A 16,879-nucleotide genomic window follows, 5' to 3' on the forward strand; every position below is an offset into this window, starting at 1 on the left:
CATACCTCTCGCGAGCGAGTCATTGTCTATGCCAGTCATCGCCTGTCCACAGCAGAGAAAAATTATACAATTACTGAACGGAAATGCCTCGCTGTTATTTGGGCTGTGCAATAATTCTGCCCGTATTTACACGGCCGCCGTTTCACGGTCGTTACAGACCATCACGCATCGTGCTGGTTCTCCTGGCTGAAGAACTTATCAGGTCTTCTTGGGCGCTGGGTGATTCACTTACAAGAATACGACTTCGACATAATGTGCAGGTCTGGAAAGAAGCACCAAGACGCCGATGCTCTCTCCCGTTGCCCACTTTCGCTCCCTCATCACTCGTCCACGCCTCCACAAAATAGCCTGTCTTGCGAGCCATCTTCATCCCCTTTATCAATAGCAACACCGGACCGGCAAGGCGATGGCTGTCATCACGTTCTTATTGCACACCAGCATGCAGACCTTTACTGTCGGACGATTCTTGACCCCCTCAGTGATTTCGAAGAAGGATGGAATTTCGGAGTCCACGTCGTCCAGTGTGACACTTGCCCCTGTTAAGTGTCTGGTTCTTAAACAAAGAAGCGCAAATTCGCCTACGCTTATGACGATGCGACATGCTTCCGCGATGGCGCTATCGTGAACTTATCTCGCCGCCTGCCGGTAGCTCTATAAAGCAGCTTTTCAGGGAGAGCTGCCGCGTGTTTCGGGCTCGGGCAACGCGCGGAAACCCTACCTGAAACGCTGCTTTCTGGGAACTGTAGCAGCAGCCAGTGGTCGTTCCAGCTGTTTCAGCTCATCGTCCCATTTTAAGCAGCCAGGCAAAATGTCATCGTCCTGTTTTAACTCTGGCAAATGTCTTGCAAGAATGGGTGCTTGACCATCAACATTATCGCTCATTGTCGACACGCGTATGCGATTTGCACTAAGTTTATAAATAAACAAACAGAACGAACATGGAGCAAAACAAACGAGCCAGCGCAAGAATGCGTGCCCGGGAGGCACTTGTCTCAAGCGAAGCAAACGGGGTACAAAAAAATAGAAAGTCTAGAAATCTGCTGCGCATGTCACGTCGCTGAAGGTAGCGGTGCAGAAGCACCGCCCTAGAAGGGTCAGTTTCTCCCTCTTCAATTTATTGGACACGCTGTGCCGTCTCGTTGGGCTGCTGTGCTCGAAGGTCCCGTGTGACGGGTATTCGTCACCACCTAGCGCCGCAGACATTTTAAAATATCCTTTTCATTGAACAGTGGCCTTGACCGTTGTTTATTATTAGCGTGTAACTTGAAGAGAGACTTGACTGCGCATCTTTCCGCACACTGTAAGTTCTGCTCTTGTCAACATAGATTTCGTGATGTAAAGATTCTGGGAAACAGCAAAGACAGAATGGTCCGTGAACTTCTGCAAGCATTTATTTCTCTCTCTCTCTCTCTCACACACACACACACGGAATAAAGCGATGCATGTGTTGACGTCTGTAGTTTAGTATGACGCGGACAACAGCTTTTTAAGTCTTACAAATCCTTTTCGATAAACGCCCTCTGTAGCACGTCCACTGTGGCTAATTCATCTGCGCAATGGAAGGAATATATACGGAATGATCATTCTTAACTTTCACGGAATTTTTTAAATCGCCTGTTACAGATAACGTAAGCTTAGTCCTTTTGATGGATTATTGAGACGGGCGGAAAGAACTTGCACGGCAAATCAAAACACGTATACACCTAATTTAGACGATTCACTAATTAACTTCTTAATTACTTTACGACAAATATTGCAATGTACGAGTCGTAGCCGATGAGTTGGCAAAGCATATCCACTTGGAATGAATTTCCAGAATGACACCAGTTTGTAGATAAGCGCCATCAAACTCGTCGCAAGAATGCACTGTGGTCCCATTTAATTTTGAAAAAAAAAAGATATTTTATGCGTTGAAGCACTAAAGTAACTGGAGCCCCATGTGTATCGTCCTACACTTTGGGAAATAATATCGCGAAACTGGTATCATCCTGAAGATTAATTTGAAGTGTAAACGTCTTGAAAACTCGCCGGCCACGTTTAGCACATCGTAATATGTGCGGTAATGTAACTAAAATAAATTGTATTTCTTAATTCTTTCAATTTGTTTCGATTTGTTGTGATAGTAATGTCCGCCTCTTCGAATACTCCAGCTCAAGGACAATAATTATGTTATATGCCACGAGCGATTTTAAACATTCCAGAAAGATTAAAACTGATCGCCTCCTATAGTGTAGCTCAATGCCATTCAGTAAAGTTGTTAGTGGCGCCTGTGAAGTGTTCTGTGTGCCTATTTTTTTGTGGTAGTGCTCGTGCGCTACCTCACGTCGTTAAGAATGCATCCAACCCAACATCTCCTTTTGGAGTGTATCTTCTTAAATACCCTTCAGCTGCATCATGCAGTCCCGCCACCTGCGTCCAAAACGCAGCTCGAAGTGATTATCCTTGTACTTTCGAACAAGATAGTTCTACGCTTCGCTTGAAACTGCAACAGGTTAATGGTTCTGTCATGAACGTTAAGCGACGACTCCAAAACGAATGAGCTGTCGCACCTTTGGTTCTTTTTACACTGTGGAACTTTCGTGGCATTGTGCATCACAGGGAGCAGACAGGAGGAATGTCTCGTAATTATGCTGCTGTACTCAGATAAGGTGAAGTACAGAGTGCTCTGCATGTGCCAAAATATAAGAAGAAAACGAACGAATGCGGCGTTTAACCTAATGCAGCCGCTGCGGCAAAACCGCCTCGTCCACAACGCACCCGCGCCGCCGCGGTTTCCTGCGGCGTTGTTATCTCGCTCTTCATGCGCAGTCGCTGCGTCATGGCAAGAGAAAGCTCGGCGGCGGTCGCCGCTCGCAAGTGTAGGCGCTGCGTCATTGTAAAGCCGGCAGCAGTAACCATGGTAACCTAGTGAAAAATATTTGAAAGGGACATCTCGAGTAAAAAGTTTCGTTGCATTTTCAGCCCCCCAAAAATTTAACAAATTGCCGCACGGCTGCAAATTGAGCTTGTTGCTACATCTTTAATGAAACAGCGCTAAAGGACGGGACCAGACAACATGCAAGAAACTGCGCCCATGTATTGTCTTTCTTGCGCTGTCGTTTAGCGCTGTTCCAAAATTTTGGAACAAGCTTGAGTGAATGAACGAATTCTGGAGTTTTACGTGCCAAAAAGCACGATTTGATTATGAGGCACGCCGTGGCGGGGTACTAAGGATTAATTAATTTCACCAGCTTCAAGCCTTCATATTCCGTAACTATATATTTTACTGAAAAAAAGAAGGTTGTATGTATTCAGCCCTTCGAATCTCGTCGATCGGGCCCTGCAGTGATCATCATTAAGCGTAGTTGGAAGTACACGAAAAATTCTGAGTTTGACCGTCCTGTATAAACTGCGAAATGAGTAGGAAAAGTTGGAAGCCAGGCGCTTCCGGTAACGAGACCATGCCAGTCGAAAGCTGGCTTGCTTATTCTGAAAGGCGATATGTTTTTGCAAGTACTGACACATATTAGTCATTCACAAAAAAGCGATAAAAGAAAATCATGAATGAAAGAAGCAAACAATTACATCAGAAGCTACAAATCTAGGAGTACAACCTTTCTATTCGGTACTTCTCTGTTATCTCGAGCTATTCCGTGTTCCCGCTTGTCTCTGAAGGCCTTGAAATATTTTCATTTTTTTATTATTTGCAATGATGAATCTTGCGGTAATGGAAATAGATTTACTCGTCCGGAACGTGCTAGTATACGATCGTGTTCACGGACCTGCGTAGGGCGAGCTGAAAGTTTACTTCGCACTCGTTCGCCTCGCGGGCGAAGCAGTGATGACGTCGTGACGCGAACTCCGCTCGTAGAGAAAGGCATTCTTCGCCTTTAGATGGCCCACGTCATGCACTCGCCAACGCCACACAAGGACGCGCTCAATACGCGCTATCTTGTACGGGCCGTTTCTTATATAGCATTCATAGTGCTACCTCTGCAATAGGGCACGCCAATCAGGCCTCAGCCGTGCCTCTTTTAATGGTCACAAATCGTACATACAACTCGTGGTATTTTCAGCGCAGTGACTCGAAAAACAAATAGATAGGACAGAGCGTTCTGCAAGTCCTGTCAGACCTACTGGCGTGTCGCTTCCTTCGTGCTCGAAATATATGTTTATTTCTAAACAAGTTTCCAGGCACTGTATTATTTAATAAATGGAATTTGTAGCCCCGTTTACACAGGGGGGGAGGGGGGGGGGAGTTGAGCTCGCTGCTGTGTCTGAGAGAGAGACGTCCCAAGGGAAAGGCAGGGAGGTTAACCATACTTAGCTCCGTAGACTAACCTGCACACGCGAAAGTGGACTGAAAGATGAGAAAAGTGAAGTTCGCACTTTGAAATGGCACGCCATAATCAAACGTTCATCGTAAATCACCAGTGGTCATAGAGGTTGGTGCTTTTAAAGAGCCGTAGCAACACTTGTGTCTGAGAACGCTTAACATTTGCGCACTTTTGAACAGACATGAGTTTTAAGTAACGGCAGAGTGATACCCCATTTGCCTACATACGATACCCAAGAGTCACTGCACATACGACGTTAACAGGAGAATGTGCATAATAGAATGTAATAGAATACATAAGAATGTTCTATAATACTATTTTCCAGCGCAGGAATGGGATAATACAATACAAAACGCAGACCGCTCACTAGTTCCTGAGCTGGTTTACTACGAGCTCATAGCGACTCTGTCTTGTTCAATTGGTTGTCCCGCTTCTAGGCTGGAAAGTACACTGCGTAAAGCAACTGTTCCAAGAGCACATTCATGTCGGGTAAGACTCCGGTCAACCTTTGTTTTGAAATGAAACCGTCACGCAGAAGTAGTCTACTTTCGAACAACGTTGTTATGTCGAACTCCGAAAGCTGCCTTATTTCTACGAAGTTGGGAAGGCAGCCTATAGAAAACGTATGCTTTTGCTCATCTCTTCGCGATGCCTTCTCGCTCGCCGTCCGATTTTGTCCTGCACTGTTTGATATCAGAACTTTTAATGAGCTCTGATAGGCCGACGTGGAGAGCTGTGTTTACATCACTGTTTGCCACAGAAGGACGAAGCACGCATTCCCCATGCTCAATGTCGACCTTTCTTCTTACACGCCTCAAACAGGATGGCGTTAAAGAAAGCATCTGACCACCGTACTTTAGAAACAGAAATAGTCCGCTGAGTACAGTAGCAACAGAACAGCTGCGCAAGATGAGTTCAACTTGTCTTTAAGCTGCAGTTCATGCGCTGTCATAGAATTGGTAGAATGATGCTCTAGAAGTTTTCTAGTGCGCCCACATAAATAGAATATAATTAAATATTCATTTAGTATACAGTTGTGTCACTTTTATTTTTCATAAAATGAACTGCGTGCATGCCCAGCTCAAATAATGTGAACAAGTTGCACTGGATGCACTGGCACTGACTTCCCTGGCGAGCTGGGTTTTCTTTTTCGTCAAAAATGCGCAACCAAACTCAAATCTATATTTTGTAGTGAAGGTCATATTGAGTAATATATTAGGGCAACCATGCTATTTAGTTAACTGGCATCAAAAAATGAATTTAGAAATGTGAATTTTGTCCGTTCTTTAATTATCTGCATCCAACTTTACAGCGGCAGCGAAACGTTGCGCTCATTGCCAACTTTCCTAAATCCCTAAACAAAGAAGGCAAGACAGCGTACCTTCCACCACCCGGTATTTGCGAAAATTCCGGTGCCGGCCCCAGCTGCCCCATGCAGTTTCCCATCACGTGGAGCAGACTTGTCGACGACGCTTGTTGACGCGTGATACCTTTCGAGAAACATGGCCTAGTGGAAAGTCTACGAGCGGCTTCGTTACATGGCAGGCCAGCTCTTCTCATTATCGCGGCTCCCGTGGAAGCGCAAGAGCAGCCGCGCGACGCGCACGCCGTCTTGCGACGCGACAGCCTTTTCGCGAGATTTCGCGTTACTCGTCACCAGACGCGTCTGCCCGCGGTAGCCTTCCTGAGCCGTGATCTTTGTCTCGGGAATGATCGTCGCCCCTGCAGCAGCAATTGGCTGGTCGAGCAGGCACTGAGTCATGGCAGCGGCGCACACCGCTACTGCCGTGACCAGGCGCTCCCATTATTTGGGCGCACATGTGTGACAAAAGGCATACAAGTCAGAAACCATGAAGAATTGTGGAATCTTTCCATCCGTATTAGGAAAAACTTGGATATTTTAATGTGAGTACCGTCTACTTTCTTTTCCTCTTTCTTTTTCTGGAGGGGGGGGGGGGGGGGAGAGGACGAAGATGAGGGACGGCATGTTCGACTGGTCGCCTCCATCCTCCGGATCGGATTCTGGCAGATCCGTTGTTCCTCCAGCTCGTAGAGGCAGAGGACAAGCACACAACTCAAACATGCGACTTTTTCTCGGAGGTGGAAATGGCAGAGGCAAAACCACGCGACTACAGCAGACGTAGCTAAAGTAGCGTGATGCCGGCAAAAACAGCGGACGTGCCAATGGGACGAACGTTCGCCGAGACACCAGCGTGCAGTGGCCTAGTTTACGGTGGACCATCGCTAACAGCGGCGACGCTGTGTTGTGACATTGCGGAAAACGCTCTCAATCTCGACGACAGCTCCGAAAACAGGGCTCGGAGCGCCCGAGTGTGCTCGACGCGGGGGGAACGCGATCGAAAAAGAACCAGACGAGTGTAAGGCGCGCTCTCTCTTTCGACTAGCCGAAGACAATGCTGCTCGCGAGAGCGGTCTAGAGCGCTCCGAAACGACTGCAGCCCAAGATGCCATTGAGTCTCTGCGCGCGCAGTCTTGCCTTTTCTTGTCTCTGTTCTCTCTTCTCGATAAATGCAACAGTTCTTAATTGGTGGCCGTCCTACATGTGTGCAGGTGTGCTTGTCCTGTAAGAGGCTTGTCATACATGTGTGCAGGTGCGTGTGCTATAAGCAAGACGAATTTCGACCAACGCGCACATGGAACTGTTCACTTTCATACATTTCACTGCGCAGTTATTATACAATAGGAGGCAGACAACTTCGCCATTCGTGTAGCCTATGACTGCGCAACTTGAAAAAAATCTGGAGCGAGTTTTTCTATTCGTACGTTTCGCTATTCCTGCAGGGCACTGATGGTCCGTCAACCGAACGGTAGAGCAAACAGCAGCACGCCTCCTACGCACCCTTAGCGGTAAGCAAACCTTTCGCGCAACTACCCGCAGGTTTGCGCGAAGCGAGCTAACGCAATTAGGCGCAGTGTTCCCTGCGGGGAACAACAGGTCATTAGGGAGGTAGGTGGCTAAAACCGCCAACAACCACCGCCGCCGCCGCCGCGCAAGTTATGCAAATCGTCGACGACGCCAGCGCGCAAACGTGAGTCGCCTTCGGAAACCGTGTTCCTCCTTAGAAGTTCCGCGGCGTCCTCCAATATGGCATCCTGCCCCACAATTGGAAGGTGCGACGCTGCGTAAACTGCGATGCGTGCAGAAGCTGGTGCGCGGAAGCATGCAGTTCCGTGCTTGGGCGAAGCTCTTATGAAGGGCGTTTGTATGCCGCGGCAGAAGCACTCTCCATCGATGCCCCGTAAATAACGTTAAACGAGATAGCTATTAACGAGTACGCATTATAAACTGCAGCGAGTATGCCTTGTTGCTGTTCCAACAAGAATTAGCTTTAATTCGGCTCAACCGCGATCGTGCGTTTGGTCGGCGCCTGCCTAAGACACTGCCTCTCCCCCCCCCCCCCCAACCCCCTCTCCTTGTCATTGTGCACAGGCTGCTTTCCCAGACTTAACGTGGGGAAGCCGCAAAAGCGCGTGCGCAGCTGCGTAGGACTGGATCATCACACTAGCGCTTAGAAAAGGCATGGTTCGAGTTTTTGCGAGACACAAAGAATCTTGAAACTGTGTACGTTGATCCACGTTTGCAAAACCTGTTGGGGCGGCGCGAATACGACGGACAGAAAAGACGGGAGAGCACGGGCACTACGGACTGCTGAGTTTAAATTCTTAGAAGACCGGATAAAGAGGAGAGCACCCATGAAATGGGCATGCGCACAGCCCTTGTCGTGGTTGTCTTGGGCGCGTTAGCGGCGCACTGTTGCGAGCTTTTGCGTCGCCTATAGCTGAGAAAGCTGGAGCGACATACTAGCTTCTGAAAAAGGCCATCGGCACTCGGGGTCATGTGTCCTCCTTGTGTCGCTCCTTGTATTAGCAGGCTAAAAGCCTTACACACACAAAAAAAAGATGTTAGTGAGAGCTACGGCTATTCACCTCTTCTATAAAGATTAAGGAAATATTTTGATAAGAGCCCCCTAACCAAGCTATAAATAGTGTTCTAGTGATGTCACGGGAGCAGCTTTTCAGCGTGATAGTACCCGAACATGGCTGACTTCATGATTGCAGAGTATCATATTATCAGGCGCACAATGTTTTGCATTTTACGGTGACCGTTTTTCACCGGATTATCGCTGTCGTCCATTTGACGCTCTGCGCAAAGCGTGCCTGTCGTGCTGTCGCGTTTCTTGTTTACGCAGCTTCTCGATGTTCTAGTACCCTACGAGACCGCGGTCACGCTGGCGTCAGTGCGAACGTTCTGTAGGAAACCTAACCTACCTTTTTCTTACTTACCGTCGCGAACGCCATCTTTGTGATTTTCGACATTCAGTGTCGTTACGTGAACAAGGGGTGAAATACTGAAGGCTATTTACAATGTATATTTACAAAAACAATTACTGCAGCTCTAGCCAGGCCAGCCTACTGCTCGAGACCCAGAAGCAGTTCGTCTTCGTCTGGGCGCGCCCGCGTGCATCGTCCAAAAGCAACAACGCAATATGCACGTAACATATAAACGAATAACCATGTTATTATAAGTAGATGTATTATATATTTCTGCACCCATAGTCACATCACTACCGATCAATGACGGCAGTTTGACTCAGCGGCTCTCCAGGATCCTCAGGCTAGCCACCGGATTTGAGCGATTCAGGATCATCAGTTAACCAACCTTGCGCCAACGGGATGATCGAGTGCTTTCACCGGCAATTCAAAGCAGCCATTATGTGCCGCATCGACTTGTCCTGGCTCGAAGCTCACCAAGCTGTCGCCCTAGGACTCCATTCCCCCTTCAAGCCCAACATTCAAGTGACACTTGCAGAGCTCGTCTACCGCGGCGCCTTCCCGGGGAATTCCTCTCGGCATCGTCTGACGCGGCGGCCACCACGTATCTTTGCTAGCTTTGGTGCACCATGTGCGTGTGTCGCCAGCGGCACATCATTTCGACCAACTCTGTATCTCGAGGAGGTCGCAACATGTACGCACGTATGCAGAGTGTTCGCTGAAACGCTCTGCATATGCTAAAAAGAGGTTGTGAGGGAGCGATATGTTTCCGTTATCATTAACACATGCACTTCAGCTTTGCAGAGGACCTATAGGTCATTGGGCGGAGCATCGTTGGTTCTTAGGAAACTTGACTTGGTACGAGGCCTCTCCCTGTGGGCCACTTTAAACCGACTGGACTCAAGACTGTTCTCCGAGTCGAAGATACTCGGACCGTGGCCACACCCGTCACTGGCACGAAAAGCGATTCGTGCACTAGAGCAACACTTGAAGTGCACCGGCTTAAGAGACCATTTATAGTGACCCTGTGCATCCTCCCAGACGCACTCAATGCTTACGCTCTCCCTTTTTCCTCTTTCTACTACCCTTTCCCCCACCTCCAGTGTAGGGTAGCAAACCGGGTGCTCGTGGGGGTGACCTCCCTGCCTTTCCTGTCCTTGCGCTCTCTCTCTCTGACTTGGTACGAGGCCGGGTAAAACGAGCGTTTCCCGGATTATTTTCGTCGTTTTGTATGTAGTACAATGCTCACGTGAAATACCCACACCCATGCACTGCCAAATTGATTTCCTTGTGAGTTACCGCTTTCAAGCAGTCACAAAAGGCAGTGGACTGCACGTTCAATGCGAAATAATTTTATTAGATATAGAAATGACATTTCTAACCTAGCTGACTTCTCCTCTAGAATTTGTAGCTACCGCTAACGACATTAAAGTATGCTTACAAGTGGCAGCGATGAACGAGCGATGAACGAGCGTTCAGTGTTTTTTTTCCCTCGTAACAGCACGCACAAGTTCTATGCGGACGTCACGCAAACCTAATGCCCCTGTAAATATAGCTCAGCGTCCCGTTTAGTAGTTTTTTTCACAGTTCTTCCACTTCTGAAGCGTACTACTGAATAGGCAAGACTCTGTTGGAGAAGAAATATGCGTAATAATTGGAAAGCTTACACATGAATTATCATGGGCAAATGTTGGTGATAGAGGAAGTTGAAATGAAAATCAACTACACGACACTCGTTTCTAGGCGATTCGCGTTTCTACGCTTGACGATTAACGATCGAAGCCAACTTTAGCACACTCACACGGGGTGATTCGCTTGAATTTTGATACTGAAAATTGACTGAAAAGAATAGTTTTTCCGTACACGCACAGACAGACAGACAGACACAGACAGACAGACAGACAGACAGACAGACAGACAGACAGACAGACAGACAGACAGACAGACAGACAGACAGACAGACAGACAGACAGACAGACGGACGGACGGACGGACGGACGGACGGACGGACGGACGGACGGACGGACGGACGGACGGACGGACGGACGGACGGACGGACGGACGGACGGACGGACGGACGGACGGACAGACAGACAGACAGACAGACAGACAGACAGACAGACAGACAGACAGACAGACAGACAGACAGACAGACAGACAGACAGACAGACAGACAGACAGACAGACAGACAGACAGACAGACAGACAGACAGACAGACAGACAGACAGACAGACAGACAGACAGACAGACAGACAGACAGACAGACAGACAGACAGACAGACAGACAGACAGACAGACAGACAGACAGACAGACAGACAGACAGACAGACAGACAGACAGACAGACAGACAGACAGACAGACAGACAGACAGACAGACAGACAGACAGACAGACAGACAGACAGACAGACAGACAGACAGACAGACAGACAGACGGACGGACGGACGGACGGACGGACGGACGGACGGACGGACGGACGGACGGACGGACGGACGGACGGACGGACGGACGGACGGACGGACGGACGGACGGACGGACGGACGGACGGACGGACGGACGGACGGACGGACGGACGGACGGACGGACGGACGGACGGACGGACGGACATAAATGTGGGGGGGTGTAAAAAGAAGGATGGAATACCACCCTTTTTCTCCTTAACATAACAGCCTACTTTATTAAGGCTTTCTAGGCTCATGGTGAAATTTGTGTCAGCAGACCTTACCGCCGGAGTGTCCGCCGAAGCGTCATCACGCCATATGAAGACAGATTAAAGAATGAAAAATGATTGATAGTGACAGTTAGTGAATGATAACGTTATAATAGAGATTGTTAGAGGTTAATGATGACTACCAAGGACTACTAATGACTAGTAACAACTTGTAAGGACTATTTGACTACTAAATGACCGGTACGTCTAACGACGGCTTGTAGTGACTACGAAATGACCAATGTGCCTAACGACAACTTCAAAAAGGTTACAATTCATTAGAAATGACTAAAAATGCTTACTAATTACCAGTAATTACTAATAATGACTGAAATGACTTATAATGCCTACTAATTACTATATGACCAACATGTCTGACGCCGGCTGGTAATGACCACAATTGATTACAGATGACTAAACATGCTTAGTAGTGATCAGTAATATTGCTAAAAGAAAGAAGAGAAAGAGAAGAGGCGAATGATAAGAGGAGGAAGAGTAGGCTTTCACCGTTCAGCTCTTACGAGAGACCTTAAGAGACCCTGTAATTTTTACCGCTATAAATATGACAACGCATTGGAAAATATACTGTTGCTAACCCCGCTTTGTCATGCATAGCTATGTGTATGTCTCTTTTATTCGTGTTGTTCTTCCCAGCCAGTGCGTTCTCAAAATTAACATGAACCAACTAGTACCAGTGATTGTGCTGCTTGCTTGAAGGACTAACTGAACTGAACAAAGGCAATGATAAATTGCATGGCTGCGCACATCTGGCCTTCCTGAGATATATATTGTTGGATTCTTGCGGATTATTACACTACGCCGAGACTGTCTCCACAATAAAGTTGTAATCCTCTTGGCGACTCACCAGGGGTGACTCCTTCAGTCATAAAAGATCCAGTTCGTACCAGCGTATTCCGCATTCTCATAGACTTTTCTGCTAATAATCAGTTACCAACAGCTTTCCATGTCTATGCATGCGTCGTTTTCAGCTGTGATTAGCCTCAAGAGATAGATAGAATTTATAGTCAGGAAGGACAGAGAGGTCGACCTGGGCTAGTGCGCTCGAGTCTGCTACTCTGCACTGGGAAAGAAAGAGGGAAGGGGAGTGAAAGTATTGGCATGGCTGATGACGATAAGAGAGGCGGTGAGTGCTTATGTATATTAGAAAGTGGCCCTACTAGAGCCGTTCATCTAGCTTGGTATTCTGTAGAAGCTTCAACAGCGCTTCAGTTGCCCGCATTGAAGCTTCAGCGTCAAAACAGTTACGCAAGGCCAACCAGGACAACAGTTAGTCCGTCTTAATGCCAGCCGTCAGCGGCGTTATCAGCACTTGGTCGTTGCAGTACTATTGCGTACAACGTTGTCGTCGTGCCGGTTGTGCCCTCTTGTCGTCATCGCTAAATGGCCGTCGTCGCTAAATGGACGCCAGGCGTGAACAGACCGGACTTCTGTTCGAGCTTAACGTAGCTCATTTGGCAACGTTTCGCTAATTATAGCTCAGCAGACGTCGTCGTTGCCGATCCAGCTACCGCTCTTCCTTGGTCTCACCTCAAACTTTCAGTTGAGTGGCTGGCAATGCTATTTCGTCTAGGGCACGGACAGCCACGCCATGCCGGCGTCGCGCGCTCTGGTGGCCTCACGTTTCTCGTCGTCTGGCACAGCGGCCAAGGTTCTTCGTGCTGCGACATTATAAAACTTGCAGCGAACCAGAAATGGGCGCGCCATTCCCACGCTTGCGCGGTATCGCCTCCGCCGACACTTCAGGATGCAATCTACACCGGTGCTTCGACAGCGACGAGCACTGGGTCCAACCGTGAGGCCGTAAGCGACCCGTCCACCCCCGCTTTCGACAAAGAGTCTGGCGAACCGTGCACGCCACCTTTGCACGGTTGCACAACGCGCTAAGAAAAACAAATGAAAAATTGTTTGGTTTCGAGTTTCAGGGTGTCTTTCTTAGTGTGCGTTTGAGTTGTGTTACGATTGTGCGACAGACAGAGAAGGTTTTCCTTGAAACGTTTATATCACTGAGCTGCCTGCAAACTGATCTGTTCTGCTAAGTGTTTGCCACGTCGCCCATTTAGTGCTGCTCCGGGAAAGTACACCTTCGAGAGAAGCCCGCTATTTCGGTAAGATGAAGGAGAAAAAAAAGGAAGATGGAAGGTGGGGACATGTGGCCACGTTATTCGTGTCCAATTTCAGAACGAACGAACTCGAAAGACCCTCCCTGACAGCGGATCATCTTAGGGGCGACAGGAACAGCGTTTGGTGTCAATAACTACTATGAGAAAGTGAATAAATTCTTTCACAGATCCGTTCTAAAGAATTTCTAAGTGCCACGCAAAACAGTGTTAGCTTTACCGATGATGGCTTCAATAAGGAGTTTCCCTTAATCTAGACAAGAGCCTTCTACTTTTCAGTATTTTATAGTGAATTTACTTTATCGTTGCGATGACGACAGGTTAAAGGCAGTTCTTTGGCGCAGCGCATGGACGCACACATCGAGAGCCTATACACAACCTACTGAACAGCCAGCACTGTAAACCGAAAGCGAAGCAAGGACAGAGAGAGAGAGAGAGAGAGAGAGAGAGAGAGAGAGAGAGGAATGTAGGAAGGCAGGGATGTTAACCAGTCAAGGGTCTGGTTGGCTTTCTTTAACGCCGCGAGCCCGGTACTTCCCAGTCACGAACGTCATGCGCGTTATCAGTGTGACGCAGCATTCTCGACAGGGAAGTAGCGCGCGCCGAGATTTCAGGAAAGGAAACGCAAGCAAGGCAGATGACGAATATTGTTGTGGGACAAATATACGCCCCAAAGGGTGCAACCGTTTTAAGAGTGTGCGCAAAGAAGCGGCAAAGAGATGGGTCACGTTCTTGTTAGCAGTTCGGGCACCTTCCGTTCTCTGTGACGCGCGTTCCAGTGATTCCTAAAACAGAATGGCCAATCGATGCCGAAGCAGGAGTTTCATTTTGCAAGTGGGACGAGTTGTCATGGGGCGGTGAGGTATTTGTGCACAGCATCTCCAGCACGCGAGGCGCGCCACCAGCGGGTCTTCTCTAAATATTCGTGCTCATAAAACGAAGATTCGCCCCTACAAAAAAAAAAAAGAAGGCCAGCCTTTGATTTTCATGGCACAGTTACGCGACAAGAATTTCTACATTATGCGCAGAGCCCGCGAACGCGACGAGCTGAAAAGAATGTACGTATTTATTAAAATGCTGCTACTTTTCGCGTCACCGGTAATCGTGCTTGTGAGTTGTAGCAATGGGTGGCTAGGCCTGGCTGTCGAAGCCGGCAAATGCTACTCCCGAGCATTTCTAACAATGTCGCTGTGTCATTTCAGCACACGTCTGCAGAACGAATGCCTCTTAAGAATGCAAGAAGATTTGAAGCCTTTTTTGCGCGCTGTAACAAAGCATTTTGAAAACACATGTAGTAGGGACGCATGCGGAATGTCTTGCTCCTGTAGATTCTCAAGAAGAGCGTATCTTTTATTACTTTTATTATTTTAACGTCTTGGTGACCAATTCGATAGCTTCAAGGAGTTCGTGTTTGCTTTTACGGTGGTGCCTTTGACGTGATTTTGTGCATTGTGCAATTCTTTCGTTTCTTCTTTTCCTCTCAGTTGTCGCACCCCTTTTATGCGAAGCATATTACGAGAGCTCAACCCAGCTCCTCAGGCGCGGCAGTGTCGCCTTCAATACCACGTGACACCGTGACGTCACGACAGAGGAGAAACGGGGCTCCAACTCGCGCCGTCGCTCGCGGCGTCGCGGCGGTATATAAGCAGCTGCGCTTTCCTCTGCTAGACACTCACGAGGTGAGATGCCTCCTGGAGACAGAGCTGCTCGTTGGAATGAGAAGCGAAGGTTGCGGCGTGCTACAGAGACTGATTTTCTAGGTGGATTTGGCTCAACTCTTGCAAGATGGGCTGGGTGGGAATCGAACCAGGGTCTCCGGAGTGTGAGACGGAGACGCTACCACTGAGCCACGAGTAAGATGCTTCAAAGCGGTACAAAAGCGCCTCTAGTGAATGCGGTGTTGCCTTAGAAACGAGCTGTTTCTAAGGCTCAGGCGTGCGTCGCTTGCTCAGGCGCACATTTCGTTGCCGCGCCGAACGCTGCGTTGCTCGACGCTCACCGCGTCCAATGCGGGGCGCGTAGTCGCTGCGCCGTAGCCCATTGTCTTACAACCCTTGGCGGGTCGACGGGAACGCTGTCGCGTTCCACTCTTGAAGGCGAAGCAGAGTAACGCATGAGTTGTTTCTTCGTCTAGCCGAACCAAATATAGCCAAGCAACAGCAGTTCACCAGGCTAAACAGTGGTTCAACAACTAAAATAAAGGTTAGTATGCTTCGCATCCTGGGCTTAACCTTAGCTAAGCCACAGCCATTTTTTTTCCCTTCCCCGGTACAGTGTATCCAACCGTACATATCCTCTGTTCAACCTCCATATCCTTTCCATGCGTTTCTCTCTTTCTCTCTTGTGCAAATCGAAGGCTTCAAAAGGCTTTGAGCGTTGCCATTGCGCATCCGCCTCAACGGGCACTTGTCCTGGGGCCGTATTCTGAAACGATCCACTTCGGCGAAACTCGATAAATAACGTACGTTATCATAGCGCGCGCAAACAGCGGAAACCGTTCCGAGCATGCACAGTGATGGCGACGCCATTTCTTTACGTACGTAATGCTTTTAGGTTAGATTGCAAACGCTAAACTAAAGCTGTCTAGTACTATCGCCGAGGCCACACCTTCGCCATCTTCGCGCATTGGTTGGCTGTTTTAGCGAGATCGGATGACCTGCATCGTTCGATTTTGCCCAACTAGTCAATCAGCGCGCTCCTGACGGCAAAACTATCGCCGAGGCGGTAGTATTGCCGAAGTGGTTCGTTTCAAATACGGCCCCTGAGCACACTTGTGCGCGATTGGGCTGCGCAGCAACGTTCGTTGGCGCCGTGTAGTGAAGTTCACTGGGTCGAGGCAATTTCCTTCTCAGTGAGCAGCGCCTTATTCGCAGGCCATCGCGAGTCGCGCTGCCCTCGGTGCAGCCGAACACAGCAACTACAAATCATACGAGGAGATAAGACCCGCGTCAAGTGAATGACAGCTTTCAAACACCGAATGTCGCTAGAAGCGAACGTTTCGACAAGGAGTCTTGTATTCGTCAGAGCAGCAACTGCTGTCCTTGTCAGCGTTCCTGTGCGCGTAGCTCAGCCTCTGTCACTGTCAGTGGGGGAGGGAAGGAGGACCGTTAGCTTGTAAGTAGGGTGGAGGGGAGTCCAAGTTCTCAAAATAAAAAGGAGGGGGAGAGAAACAAACGTGAATATGGGGTGGTGGCGTTTATATATAGTTGTTACAGAGATGGAACAAGTAGGAGTACTGCCGCTGGTTATTCCATGAACTAGGGGCGATAAAAAATTGCTAGTTTCACTCGAAGGCGAAGCACTTAAAGCCCTCTTGATCTACGCGCCTCCGGCAGCTTTATTCGGCGGAAAACAGCATGGATTGGCTTTGGAAGCACTGAAAGCGACATCAATGTTTAGCGTTGTGCTCTAGCTCCTCACG

At 48.6% G+C, this 16,879-nt stretch overlaps 1 long non-coding RNA gene across 1 annotated transcript in view; it reads left to right on the forward strand.

The window, feature by feature from the left end:
• Nucleotides 1-5,985: 5,985 nt before the first annotated feature.
• The window catches only part of LOC135920297 (uncharacterized), a 29,460-nt gene continuing 18,566 nt past the window's right edge, over nucleotides 5,986-16,879 (forward strand). Inside the window, exons 1-2 of the long non-coding RNA XR_010570209.2 lie at nucleotides 5,986-6,221; nucleotides 7,119-7,184. This is a non-coding gene — a long non-coding RNA (uncharacterized lncRNA). The remainder of the gene's footprint in view (nucleotides 6,222-7,118; nucleotides 7,185-16,879) is intronic.

Source organism: Dermacentor albipictus, chromosome 10 (genome assembly GCF_038994185.2).
Source record: "Dermacentor albipictus isolate Rhodes 1998 colony chromosome 10, USDA_Dalb.pri_finalv2, whole genome shotgun sequence".
Classification (NCBI taxonomy): Eukaryota; Metazoa; Arthropoda; class Arachnida; order Ixodida; family Ixodidae; genus Dermacentor; species Dermacentor albipictus.